Source organism: Oryx dammah, unplaced genomic scaffold (genome assembly GCF_014754425.2).
Source record: "Oryx dammah isolate SB20612 unplaced genomic scaffold, SCBI_Odam_1.1 HiC_scaffold_23, whole genome shotgun sequence".
Taxonomy (NCBI): domain Eukaryota; kingdom Metazoa; phylum Chordata; class Mammalia; order Artiodactyla; family Bovidae; genus Oryx; species Oryx dammah.
Genome location: NW_024070207.1, coordinates 128,739,099 through 128,754,411, shown reverse-complemented (window position 1 = coordinate 128,754,411; position 15,313 = coordinate 128,739,099).

Genomic DNA, 15,313 nt, shown 5'->3' with positions numbered 1-15,313 from the left:
CCTTTGTTGGCAAAGTAATGTCTCTGCTTTTCAATATGCTGTCGAGGTTGGTCATAACTTTTCTTCCAAGGAGCAAGCATCTTTTAATTTCATGGCTGCATTCACCATCTGCAGTGATTTTGGAGCCCCAAAAATAATGTCTCTCACTGTTTCCACTGTTTCCCCATCTATTTGCCATGAAGTGATGGGACCGGATGCTATGATCTTAGTTTTCTGAATGTTGAGATTTAAGCCAACTTTTTCACTCTCCTGTTTCACTTTCATCAAGAAGCTCTTTAGTTCTTCTTCACTTTTTGCCATAAGGCTGGTGTCATCTGCATATCTGAGGTTATTGATATTTCTCATGGCAATCTTGATTCCAGCTAGTGCTTCTTCCAGCCCAGCATTTCTCATGATGTCCTCTGCATATAAGTTAAATAAGCAGGGTGACAATATACAGCCTTGACGTACTTCTTTCCCAACTTGAAACCAGTCTGTTGTTCCATGTTCAGTTCTAACTGTTGCTTCTTGACCTGCCTACAGATTTCTCAGGAGGCTGGTCAGGTGGTCTGGTATTCCCATCTCTTTCAGAATTTTCCACAGTTTATTGTGATCCACACAGTCAAAGGCTTTAGCATAGTCAATAAAGCAGAAATAGATGTTTTTTTTCTGGAACTCTCTTGCTTTTTCTATGATCCAGCTGATGTTGGCAATTTGATCTCTGGTTCCTCTGCCTTTTCTAAAACCAGCTTGAATATAGGGAAGTTCACGGTTCATGTACTGTTGAAGCCTGGCTTGGAGAATTTTGAGCATCACTTTGCTAGTGTGTGAGATGAGCTCAGTTTGCGGTAGTTTGAGCATTCTCTGGTATTGCTGTTCTTAGGGATTGGAATGAAAACTGTCCTTTTCCAGTCCTGTGGCCACTGCTGAGTTTTCCAAATTTGCTGGCATATTGAGTGCAGCACTTTCACAGCATCATCTTTTAAGATTGGAAACAGCTCAACTGGAATTCCATCACCTCCACTAGCTCAGTCTTCCTCCCTCAACACGTGATCTCCTGGTAAACACCGCAGTCAGCCTAACCCTGAGTACAATTGGATGCCTTGGGTCCCTTTACCAGGCCAGCCCCCTCCACCCCAACCCTTGGTGAGAATGGGATGTGCTGTCAGGGATGCCGAGACAGAAGGCAAAGCCACGTTCACGGTTTATAGTGAGCGGGACACACAGAAGGACCCGGCCTTTCTGCATTCAGAGCCTGGGCCCTGGAAGGGGGTTCCGCAGAGTTGTTCCAAGCGGGCCTGGAAGGATCCAGGGTGTCTGCATATCATGCTCCTGTGACTCAGTTATCAGCTGCATGCTTTTCTGTGACACCCGTGGCTGGGTGCCCAAACAGATGCCTGGAGCGGGGCGCCTGGACCCCACAGAACAAGCCACCATCCCTGAATGCGCACAGCTCATTCTTGAAGCCATCCCTGGGCCTCCCTGGTGGCTCTGTGGTTAAGAATCCACCAGCCAACCACGACAGTCTAAACTAGGTACTCGATGGAGTCACTTGCTGTTCTTTCTTTAAAAACGTAGAGGGGAGTGTCATTATTATTATTTGGCAACTACATATCAGAATACTCCCATGACAAAAAAAAAAAGTACTAAATTTAAAGGACATTTCTAAAACTCTATCATGTAAATGAATAGATGTTGTCTATAAATACCAAGATTTTTTTGCAAATAAACAGTAGAACCTAGAAAGTGTGTTTGGAATAATGAGCAATATATTCATCAAATGTGTATGCTAAGTCGCTTCAGTCGTGTCCCACTCTGTGCAACCCCATAGACAGCAGCCCACCAGGCTCCCCCGTCCCTGGGATTCTCCAGGCAAGAACACTGGAGTGGGTTGCCATTTCCTTCTCCAATGCATGAAAGTGAAAAGTGAAAGTGAAGTTGCTCAGTCGTGTCAGACTCTTGCCGGTCCCATGGACCGCAACCTACCAGGCTCCTCCATCCATGGGATTTTCCAGGCAAGAGTACTGGAGTGGGGTGCCATCACCTTCTCCATCAGATGTGTATAAACATATACAAATATGTATAAACATTAGTGACATCAACTCAGTGGACAGGATTTTGAGTAAAGTCTGGGAGTTGTTGATGGACAGGGAAGCCTGGCGTGCTGCAGTCCATGGGGTCGCAAAAAGTCAGACACGACTGAGCGACTGAACTGAACTGACTGGTAACGTATTCAAAAAGATGGATTTAAACGTAAACGTAACTTGCACTAAGCTATCGAATACTAAATTATGCTTGATTTTCTGTTTAGCTTCACTAACTTCACTAAAACCATCAATAATAAATGGCATGCTGTTAAAAAAAATAAGTAAAAATTAAAAAAGTATCTGCCTGCCCATGCAGGAGACACGGGGCTGCTCCGCGAAGATCCCACGTCACCTGGAGAAAAACTAAGTCTGGGAGCCACAAGTGTTGAGCCCATGTTGGACGACAAGAGAAACCACCAGAATGAAAATCCCCCAGGCACTGCAAGGAAGAGAAGCTTCCGCTGGACATGACTACAGAAAGCCCACACAAAAGCAACGGAGAAGCCAGCAGAGCCAAAAATAAATTTAAAAAAAATATATATTTTTTTTCTTAAAAAGGACTGGCTCCTGCTGGCTTCCCGAACAGGTCACTAAACCAAGTTCGTCTAGCCGGACGCCCAGCAAATGCAGACGCCCAGCATGGTGGAAGGAGAGGGCGTCCAGCTGGTACCAGGCGAGGCGACGGGAGGACCCGGCCGCCAGTCCGCCTCCAGGGAAGGCCGGGGCGGAGGGTGGATGGTAGGAGACGAAGCTGCAGGCCCGGTGGTGGACTATGGCAGCCAGATCAGAGAGACAGGAGAGATGCGGACAAAGCCTGCCCGAGGTCCTTCTGTGCAAACGGGACCGCGCCCCCAGACCCCTGTGATCACAAGGGTACCCCCCCTCCCACACACACACACAGGCGGGCAGGCCCGGTAGAAACAGCACAGTGAGGCCAGGGGCACACAGGAGATGCAGACAAGGCCTGCTCTCGGTCCTTCTGTGCAGGCAGGACTGTGCCCCCGGCCCCCCGCGATCAGGAGGGTACCCGGCACGCGCACGCACAGGCGCGCAGGCCTGGGGAGGGCCGCGTGGCGCCAGCCAGTCGCTCAACCAAGCGTAGCTGAGACTCCAGGTTCCTGAAGAGAAAGACTGCAACCAACCACGCAGCCTTGCAGGCTGCCTGCTGGCTGGAAGACAGGTGACTCTCTGTAGGTCTTTGGTTAAAGAGTAAAGCTTTCAAAGCGCATATATATATATATATATATATATATATATATAGAGAGAGAGAGAGAGAGAGAGAGAGAGAGAAGTACTCCTGAAGCCGGTGAGCCTGTAGCCCAGTGCTGTGCAGCAAGAGAAGACACCGCGAAAGCTTCCACCCCAAGGGAAAGTAGCCCTGGCTCCCCGCAAATGAAGGAAGCCTGTGTGCCGCAAGAAAGATCCAGTCGAGTCAAAAATAAAAATAAATAATTAAAATGTAAAAGCACGGTCTAGAGTGCAGCTCAGACAGCAATCGGCCTGTGAGGCAGGAGACTCAGGTTCGATCCCTGGGTGGGGAAGATTCCCTGCAGAAGGAAATGGCAACTCACTCCAGTATTCTTGCCTGGAAAATGCCATGGATAGAGGAGCCTGGCAGGCTACATGGGGTTTCACAAGAGTTGGATAGAACCTTACACAAAAGTAAGGATACAACTTTGTATCCTTGTGCAAGGATTCAACCTTACAAAAAAGGATACAACCTTCACACACACACACACACACAGAAAGAATTTGATACATGTGATTCATGAGGTGGCAAGAGTTGGGTATAACCTTACAGAAAAACAACATAGTAACTAGGCCAGAGTGATAAAGAAATACTTGTAGGACATAACAATGTGAGTGTGCTTACTGCCACTGAACTGTACAGTTAAATATGGTTAAAATAATATGTTTTCTTATTATATGACTTTTACCACATTTCCTTCTCCAGCTGCAGGCAGATGCTTTACCGTCTGAGCCACCATGGAAGCCCTTTACCACAGTTAAATATGGTTAAAATAATATGTTTCCTTATTATATGACTTTTACCACAATAAAAACAAACAAACAAACAAAATTCAGGGTAGTGGTTAATCATGGATTAACCCAGGATTGCAGCGTGATTGCTACAGTAGAGACACCTGGGCTGCTTATTGTTCAGTCGCTCAGTCTGTTCAATTCTTTATGACCCCATGGACTGTAGAAATGGCAAACCCCTCCAGTATTCTTGCCTGGAGAATCCCATGGACAGAGGAGCCCGGCGGGCTTCACTCCATGGAGGTCACAGGAGTGGGGCTTAGGGACGGTAAGCAACCCGCTTGCAATTCGGGAGACCTCGGTTCCATCCCTGGGGTTGGGAAGATCCCCTGGAGAAGGGAACGGCTACCCACTCCAGTATTCTGGCCTGGAGAATCCACGTGGATGGTGGTACCTGGTGGGCTGCACTCCATGGGGTCGCGCAGAGTCAGATACAACTGAGTGACAAAGCACAGCCTCCTCTGTCCGTGGGATTCTCCAGGCAAAAACACTGGAGTGGGTTGCCAGCTCCTCCTCCAGGAGATCTTCCCAACCCAGGGATGAAAACCGGGTCTCCTGCATCAGCAGGGGTTTCTTTACTACCATATATATTTTATTTTCCAGCACCAACTTCTCTGATGCCAGAACAGACGTGAAAAGACAGCAGCTGTTCCCCTTCCTTGTGTCTTTCCTTACAGACCCTTCAGGGTTCTTAAAAGGGAGCCTATTTAGCTGTGATGTCCTGCAGGGGAGGATGAAAACCAGTTCAGCTACTCTGACAAGTTCCTTCCTGCTTCCCTGACATCTATGGCAATCTCCCTGCAGTTTTCCCCCTAGGTATTTATGTAAGATGATTGAGCCCCTGCTTCTTCCTCAAGAACCCCAAACTGGAAGTACTCTCATGATGTGCACAGCACAGACGAGGGATCAAAAAAAAAATGATGGGGTATTCGCACACAGAGTTCTAATCAGAAATGAAGTGGAACAACCCACCAACGTGGGCAACTTCGTAATGCAACCCAAAGTGAGGTCTTGCTGCTCGCTGCTCCGAAGCCAGTGAAAAGACCAGATTGCTGGAAAGGAAAGTTTATTTTGGAAGCCGGCAGCAAGGGAGAGGGGGAGACCGATGTCCTGTCCAAAGGCTGACTCCCTGCCCGCCGCCTCCCTCCAACTGACAGTCAGGAGGTAAGAGCTGTTATAGACAGAGCGAGGCTGCTCCACGTACAAACAGCAGGCACCTCTCGCAGTCAGCTTGAAACTGATCACTGGTTGTCTGCTAAGTGTCATCCTGACTGTTTCAGTTGCAGTTAGCCTTGAGTTCCAGAGTCGCTCCGTTCCCATTTCTCGAGGCCAGGTCTTGTAACTGTGTCAGCGCATGACCTGGCTACAGTCTGGTCATAGAAACCTCTCCACCTGGTGAGGGTTTCAGTAGCTATAAGACAGCCCACAGAACACGGCTCAGAGTATTGCCTACACCCCTTGAGGAGGAACCGAAGGTCCTTGACTTTGCTTAATGACTAAACTATTATTATTTAGTCTGGCTGGACCGTCCTTAGGGGAATTAAATAAATAGTCTTGTTGGGGCTTCAGAGGCAAAGCAAAGCGGGCCTCTGACCTTGCTTCTAACCTGCCTGGACGCTGCCTGCTGTGAGTGTGAGGCTTGCAACACCACAGACGAGATGGGGGAGGAATCTTGAAACTTGCGGAGCGCCTGGAGGGGGCCCTGGGCAACCAAGCCCCAGGCTTATCTACTTGCCGAGTTTTGCAAGACAAATATGAAACCAGAGCTGCTATGTGCCCACAGATTGAGGATACAAGCGTGGCTCTGTCTGTGTGCGGCTGTGTTTGTGTGTGTCTATGAGTGTGTGGGTTTGTATGTCTGTGTACGAATCTATGTATGTGTGTCTGCGTTTCCCTGTGTGTATGTCTGTGTGTCTGTATCTACCTGTTATTTCTCTGTGTGTGTGTCTCTTCGTGTGTGTGTGCGTGTGTACACACATGCTATTTTTCTTGGTCCTGGACTGAAAACCACAGGGGCAACTCTGTAGTTAATGGGAACGGGTCACTACAAGATTGCACACAGACGCCACACGTGCTACACTTTACAGACATTTCTCCAATAACCTGATGAGTGAAGGGGTGACTTTTCTCGAACACAGAAGGCGTCAGAGTTTCCATAACTCGCTCATAAGGCCAGCAGGGAGTGGGGGTGTAGTCAGAAGACGGGAGGTGTATGAATCGCTGAGTCAGGGAGACAGCTGCTACCATTTAATTCTTAAGAAAACATTACCAGGCAATAAACACCTCACCACGGTTCCCAACAGACTAGATTCTTAGCAGACCATGCTTCTGGAAAAGAGGACCCATCTCTGCCTTTAATACTGTGCCATGAAAGATAAATTTGCACAAAGATTTGCAAAACTTTTAAACTCTGGAAGGTACATTAATTAGCTGAAATTCAAAATAGTTTGAATTCCAAAATGTATTTACAGATTCACATAAGGGAGGGCGGGCCCACATTTCCTGTTTCTGAAATTCTTCACAGAGAATGAGACTATAAGTCGCTGAAAGACATTTTTTTTTTTTTACTGCACATATATATTACACTAGAATGAATTTACTAGGGTTTTCATATAATTGAAAAAAAAACACAAGGACTTATTTCCGTCACTTAAAACTTATATGTTTGAAACTGCATATCTTCTTACGTTATTATTAGCTTATGGAGGCTTCCCTGATGGCTCAGCTGGTAAAGAATCCGCCTGTAATGCGGGAGACCTGGGTTCCATCCCTGGGTTGGGAAGATCCCTTGGAGAAGGGAACCGCTGCCCACTCCAGGATTCTGGCCGGGAGATTTCCATGGACTGTATACTCTGTGGGGTCACAAAAGAGTCAGACACGACTGAGCGACGTTCACATACTGCCATATCACACACTACCATCTTCTTAGGCTGAGGGGTCAGCGAGTCTCAAGCTTTTGGTCAGCTACAATTAATGTTTGTAAGGCTTGCCTCTTTGCTCGCAAACCGTGAGTCCTGAAATCACGGCAGCCTAGAGAATGAGTGTCCATGTAACAACGATTCTAGTTCACGCAGTCTCACAAGGCCCCACAGAAGTCTCTAGGTGATGGGGAGGGGCTTGTCTCTCAGAGTCTAGGGGAAGAGGGTTACTGAAAGAATGGCCTTGGGGGCATCCGTGGCGGTCCAGTGGTTAAGAACACCTTGCAATGTAGGGGACGTGGGCTCAATCCCTACAGTTCAAACCACAACGGCCACAAGGGAAGCCCAAGAATACTGGAGTAGTGGGTAGCCTATCCATTCTCCAGGGGATACAAACTATAGACCCTGTGCCATGGCAAAACATCCCGTATGCCACCACAAAGACCCAACACAGCCAAATAAATCTATAAATAAATATTAACAACAACAAAAAAAAGACGATGATAATGATTATCTCAGACCTGAGTCCAAAACGTAGCAAAGCTAATGTCTTCTTGTTTCAGATAGGCCCCCTGGGGAAAAATCGGTAGAAACATATAATAGGGTTCAGTTCAGTTCAGTCTCTCAGTCGTGTCCGACTCTTTGCGACCCCATGAATCGCAGCACGCCAGGCCTCCCTGTCCATCACCAACTCCCGGAGTTCACTCAGACTCACGTCCATCGAGTCGGTGATGCCATCCAGCCTAATGATCTACAAATGAATAAGCAATTCTATTTTCACAAGTTTATGAACCATGAACAGTTGATGCTGTTGACACAAATCTGTGGAAGTCTTGGAGTCTTTGCCTCTCTCGGGAAATTCATAGCACCTCCTTAAACACTGGCACGGAATACGTATTTTCTGGCTTGAGGCTAGGTCATGCTTTTCACAGGTCAAGCTCCCAGAGACAACAGCCCTCTGCTCCAAGAAACCAAAGACATCTAATTACAAAATATCCCATTTTACACTTGTCCGTCTATTAGCAGATGTTTCCTTATAGCTTTGCTTCACTCCCGTCTGCCCACGTCCCCTGCCAACCATTAACTGCTCGTCCAGTTCAACAGCAAATGAGACTGTGTCCTAGTTCATCTGGCTGTCTTCCACAATTTACGGCCTTCTGTTAAATGTTTTGTAAGTGGCCTACAGGGAAAGGCATTTCAACAATTAAACTAATAAAAGTTCCCAATTCCATCATCCTGGGAGCAGCCACACTGAGATGGACCCCTTCAACGACCAAGAATGGAAACAAAAAAACAAACAAAAAAAAAACCAGGACAGGCTCCTTTTTTTGTTAATTTATTATCTCCAGGGTGAGCAATTCCTTTCCAGGGGCCTAATAAAGAGAAAAATCGATCAACCAACCAACAAAGAAAAAGGTAAAGTGGTTTCATGCTAAGTCACTTCAGTCGTGTCTGACTCTTTGAGACTCAATGGACTGTAGCCCCTACCAGGCTCCTCTGTCCATGGGATTCTCCAGGCAAGAATACTGGAGTGGGTTGCCCTGCCCTCCTCCAGGGGATCTTCCTGACCCAGGGATGGAACCTGCATCCAATCTGCTTCCTGCAATGGCAGGGGGGTTCTTCACGGCTAGTGCCACCTGGGAAGCCTTCAAAAAGTGAAAACTGGACAGCAGTTTCAAACATTAGCATTCTTGTGTTTTTTGTTTGTTTTCTTTTGGTGGAATCTATTTTTCAGTAATCTCTTGCTGAAGAAGCATTTCAAATGTTCTTTCTATTTATTTCTTTTTTTTTTAATTTTGTATCGGGGTACAGCCAATGAGAATTGATGCTTTAAACTGTAGTGCTAGAGAAAACTCTTGAGAGCCCCTTGGACAGCAAGGAGATCAAATCAGTCCAACCTAAAGGAAATCAACCCTGAGTATTCCTTGGAAGGACTGATGCTGAAGCTGAAGCTCCAATCCTTTGGCCACCTGATGCCAAGAACTGACTCACTGGAGAGGATTTGACAACTGAACGACAAGAAATAGCAGATGAACCGTAGTGTGACAGTTTCAGGTGGACAGCAAAGGGACTCAGCCACACATACGCATGGATCCCTTGTCCCCTAAACTCCCCTCCCATCCAGGCTGCCACATATCAGGGGGCAGAGTTCCCTGTGCTGTCCAGCAGGTCCTTGCTGGTTCTCCATGTGAAATACAGCAGTGTGTCCATGTCCATCCCAAACTCCCCAACTATCCCTTCCCCCATCCTTCCCCTTGGCAACCATAAGGTTATTACAGAGGATTGAGCAGAGTTCCCTGTGCTGTCCAGCGGTCCTTGTTGGTTATCCGTGTTAAATACAGCAGTGGGTCCATGTCCATCCCAAACTCCCTGACTATCCCTTCCCCCATCCTTCCCCCTGGTGACCATAAGCTTATTCTCAAAGTCTGTGAGTCTGTTTCTGTTTTATAAGTTCATTTGTATCATTTTGTTTTAGATTTCACATAGAAGGGATGCCATAGGATATTTCGCTTTCTCTGTGTGACTTATTTCACTCAGGATCACAGTCTCCAGGCCCATCAGTTTCATGCCAAGTGGCATTATTTTGTCAAATGTTATTTTTTAAAAAAATTGTAAAGAGAAAAGAAAACATGTACTAAAAATATTTTTTCATGAGAACATGCAAAATGCAAAATTAGCCTTTATATGTCCCTTCTGCCTCTTGCTCTTTGTGCATTTTTTTTCAAGGTTTTTTTTGTTTGTTTTTTTTGTTTTTAATGTGGACCATTTTTAAAGGCTTCACTGAATTTGTTACTATATTACTTCTGTTTTACATTTTGGTGTTTTGGCCCCAAGACATGTGGTACCTCAGTTTCCCAACCAGGGATCAACCTTTCTTTGAAAGGTGAAGTGTTAATCACTGACCCATCAGGGAAGTCCCATCAAGTGGGTGCTATTTCTCAGACCAATTTCAACTGTGAAAAATCAGAATTTTCTTTTTAGTTACCAAGGGCTTCCCTGACAGCTCAGACCATAAAGAAGCTGCCTGGCAGTGCAGAAGACGTAAGAGAACTGGATTCTTTCCATGGGTTGGGACGATGCCCTGGAGAAGGAAATGGCAACCCACTACAGTACTGTTGCCTGCAGAATTCCTGCCTGGAGTATTCTTGCCTGGAGCCTGGTGAGCTCCAACCCATGCAGCCGCAAAGAATCCGACATGACTGAGCGACTAACACAACACAGATTTCCATTTTACTTCACTTTTATCCTAAAATAAATCTAGACAATAGGTGACGAAAATGAAGTCCACATGGAGTGACTCAGCTACTAGCTACAGATGCCTAATAAGTCTTTGTGCTTGCTTTCCAGCTGGCTTGCACCTATCTGTAAATGTCAGAATTTCCAGGAAAACATCATGGTCTTAACCCACCTTTCTGGAATAAAAGTGAAAGTGGTATGAGGAAAGATACTTTTGGATGACTGTCGGAACATTTGCTGCTTCAATGATTGAGTTAATAGTCTCCTATTTAAATCGTCTTTTTTTTTTTTTCCCCCGACCATTTAAGTAAAATACTGAGGACATTTCAGAATGGCTCTCTCCATCATTTGTGTGAGTGGTGAGTACACAGAACAAAATGAAAATGAATAAAGATATATGGCTGCAGATATGTAAAATATACAATGTGTACCTTCCTATGTGTACAAATATATGCTGTCACTTAATGGAGCTTTTCAAATAAATCTCTCACTTTAGTACTTTTAGCAACGTGCATGTTTGGCTCTTTGCTTTAATTATCTTTACCAAAACTGAATTAAACTGACTTCTAAGAATTTTAGCAAAGGGAAGCAAAGGAAGAGAGAGAGAGTCAAATGAATCATAGTGCTGCTTTATAAACAGTTTTCTGTAAGGACAATAAAAGAAAGCAACAGAAAAAGAAACTGGATCATAAAAATTGCACTAAAGTCTGAAACAGATTCAGGATGGCCCCATGAACCTTGACACTTGGCCAAGCATGGATAATTGAACCTCATGTCAAAAATTCTTCAATCACATTTAATAATGCAATAATTATAAATATGCTGGCAAGTATGTACTATAGGTAGGAAATGAAAATGACGCAAGGATGTCTGTACACTGCCCCAAACAGTAAAACTCTATATGTGTATGTGTTAGTCACTTAGTCACGTCCGACTCTTTGCAACCCCATGGACTGTAGCTCTCCAGGCTCCTCAGTCCATGGGGTTCTCCAGGCAAGAAGACTGAAGTGGGTTGCCATTCCCTTCTCCAGGGGATCTTGCCAACCCAGGGATCACACCTGGGTCTCTCGTGTTGCAGGCAGATTCCTTACCATCTGAGCAACTAAGAAAGCCCTAAAACTATATATGGTTGAGTTTAAAACACACTGTTCAGATTTATCCATCAAGATAGATATATAAATAAACACCGTTCTAGATGTTTTTCAGTTCTAAAAAAAAAAAAAAGAAAAAGAAAAAATCATGCTTTTGAATGCTAATATATCGTTCTTATTTCCTGGAAATAAAACCAGAACTCTGGGTTGTAAACACCTACCAATATTCCTCATATATGAAATCATCATTTCTTGCTCCAAAATTATTGGTTTAAAGTTAAGAGATCCTATTTATAAAATGGCTAGGGATAACACCTTATTTACTATACGTTTTATGGACAATCAACATTATAACATGAATATTAAATGGAATTTTTATATTTTTATATTTAATATTAAATGGAATTTTTGCATTTTAAATGGAATTTTTTCCCTTTCCTTTCTTATGTATTACAACATAATATATATGTATTTGACATAAAATTGAGGCAGTTAAAAAGAAACAAAAGTCTGTCCCTACTTTTAACATTCTCAACCACCTAGAAAGACTTTCATTATTTATCATCTCACTGTAGATATAGATTAGACATTAGGTATGAACAGACATTATGCAAATATAGAGGGGGTAGTGATAATAGCTAAGTTTTCTACAGATAAACAGATTCAATTATTAAAGTTTCACCCATGGAAACACATGCACTATAGACACACACAGAAAAAATAATGTTATGATAAAAAATGTGTCTAGTGATGATTTGGGACTTCCTTGTAAAGAATCCGTCTGCAATACAGAAGACCCAGGTTTGATCCCTGGGTCAGGAAGATCCCCTGAAGAAGGGAATGGCAACCCACTCCAGTATTCTTGCCTGGAGAATCCCATGGAGAGAAGAGCCTCATGGGATACAGTCCTTGGGGGGGTCACAAAAGAGTTGGACGTGAGTTAGTGACGAAACAATGCCTTAGTGATGCAACAGAGATGATTCAGTTTAAAAAGCAGTGTGCTAAAGATCTTACTGAAGAAATGTTTGAATAGCAATTGCTATGACATTGAATGGTAATGGGTTTAAAAATGGAAGAAACTGAAATCTGAGAATTAAGACCATCAATGAAGCAGAGGATACATATAATATTACTCAATATAGGTCTTGCATATATAATGAGCTGATTAAGCCCTGTAATACATAGTTAGGAAGTATCAGTTTTTTCCATAATCCAAATGGATCAACCTAATATTAAACTACAAAAATAAGACTATTTCTAATCCAGCTTGAAGTTGCCCTGGATGAAACCTTAGCAGTCCCAACAATGGACTTTGCCACTTACAAAGAGGCTTGATTTTGCCCGTGCATATATACGCACACATTACCTATGGTCAAATAATTTCAGTATCTTAACATCATGTTTTTTAAAAATCTTGGGAGGTACTTTCTCAAAATGAACATATTCTGCAAAACTCTTGAGCACATAGATTGATAGACTGTGGCTTAAAAGAATTCTTGAAAATCTATTTATCTCAACAAGCCAAATGTAGATATTCAATATGCTTGTCAATGACTGACCGACGGGGGTGAGTTTGTGTTCGAAAATTAACATAACACTGAGGAAAACAAAATTTACTTCAAGGAAAACAGTCTTTTCTCAATTTAATGCCATTTGTTAAATACCACTTTTTAAAAAGGTACAGCTAAAATCACTAGAAGATTTTTATTATGTTTTTCTAAAGGTAAAAATGGTGGGAATTTCCAGGTGCCGCTAGTGGTAACAATCCCAACCTACCAACGCAGGACATTTAAGAGATGCAGGTTCCATCTGTGGGTGGAGAGGATCCCCTGAAGGAGGGCATGGCAACCCACTCCAGTATTCCTGCAGGAATGATCCCATGGACAGGGGAGCCTGCCAGGCTACAGTCCATAGGGTCATACAGAATCGGACACGACTGAAGCGACATAGCCTGCAAGCACAATGTGAAAGAGACAGAATCTCTCCAGCCCAACTACTACAAGTTTGAGACATGATACATAAGACAAAGGACAAAATTATACACTGGTTTTCTGACTTGGCTATGCAAACAATCTCATCGATTTAAAGCGAACGTATATTTATAAATGTCACCACAAAATGTGGTTACATGTTCTGTTTAAGTTCTTTCGCTATTAATTCACAAAATTGTGCCGCCTGATCTTCATGAAGAATTATATTTCCATTGACTATACAAAATTTGCCAACTATGGCACATGTAAAAATGAAAGGGATTCATGATGAAAACAACTATCCATTGAGAGTTCTACCCGAGGAAATATAATAGACAGTCATGAAATTTATTCGTGAAACATAAAACATCAGGTATATCCTGTTAATATTTATAGGGACAAAAATTGTCAGAGATTTCTCTCTCTGATTAACTTTCTATCAGTATGCAAGCAAGGAGATGATTATGTTTAAAATTAGGAGATAAGGCACTTATATTTGCTATACTAAGATGATTTTTTTCTTTGATGAAGCTAATTTCAGGTAGAGAAGTTCAGATTAATCAGAGGAAGTGTTTGTGTGTGTTTAGCAGTCTTCCCTAAAAATCTAAAGTCATCCTCTCAAAGTAAGTAGAATGCAAGTGGTTTCCAGAACATCAGTTAAGTCCCCTTACTCCTGATCAGTACAAATGAGATAATTTATGTTACAAGTATTTGATTCCCCCACCCTTATAGTATTAAAAAGCATAAAGATCACTTTGCCAACAAAGATCCATCTAGTCAAAGCTATGGTTTTTCCAGGAGTTATATACAGACGTGAGAGTTGGACCATAGAGAAGGCTGAGTGCCAAAGAATTGATGCTTTTGAACTGTGGTGCTGGAGAAGACTCTTGAGAGTCCTTTGGACAGAAAGGAGATCAAAACAATCCTAAAGGACATCAACCCTGACCAATGATTAGAAGGACTGATGCCGAAGCTGAAGTTCCAATACTTTGGCCACCTGATACAAACAGTCATTGGAAAAGACCGTGATGCTGGGAAAGATTGATGGCAAAAGGAGAAGGGGGCGACAGAGGATGAGATGGTTGGATGGCATCAGCGACTCGATGGACATGAGTTTGGGCAGACTCCGGGAGTTGGTGATGGACAGGGAAGCCTGGCGTGCTGCAGTCCATGGGGTCGCAAAAGTCCATGGGATCTCAAAAGTCCATGGGGTCAACTAAGGGACTGAACAACAGCTTCGGGTTATACGGCAAAACGGGTAGGTATTATTGGCTGCCCTGTTGGCTAGCTGTGGAATGTGGATTCAATGCCACATCTACAAATAAGCTGTGAAGTGCTGAGGGTGGCATGGAGTTTCAGTTCCTGTTGGATGCCCTGTATTTCAAGCAGCAAGGTAAACAGTGATGAGTCTGCTCCTTGATCAGGGCTCCAGTCCCCTTGGATCAACAGGATGGGAAACATGGTCCCACTACACCTCCCCAGGGCGGGCAGGTGTGCACACAGTGAAAAAAGGAGGCTCCCTGGGACGGCATGAAGCACCTGCAACCATGGACAGAAGAGGTTTGCTGAGGACATGAGTGTGTTTGTCCTGTCAATTCTCTTGCATCTTTCCTTCTTAATTAATTATTATTGCAGTATAGTTAATTTACAGGCTTGTGTTGGTTTCTGCTGTACAGCAAAGTCAATCAGCTTTCTGCCCAAACTCATGTCCATCAAGTCGTTGATGCCATCCAACCATCTCATCCTCTGTTGCCCCCTCTTTTGGGGTTTCCTTCCCACTGAGGTCATCACAGAGAGTTCAGCAGTGTTCCCTCAGCCATACAGTAAGTTCTCATTAGTTATGCATCTATAGCGTTTGACTTCCCCAGAGGCTCAGTGGGACAGAATCCCCCTGCCAATGCAGGAGACGCCAGTTGGACCCCTGGGTCAGGAAGATCCCCTGGAGGAGGGCACGGCAACCCACTCCAGTATTCTTGCCTGGAGAATCCCAT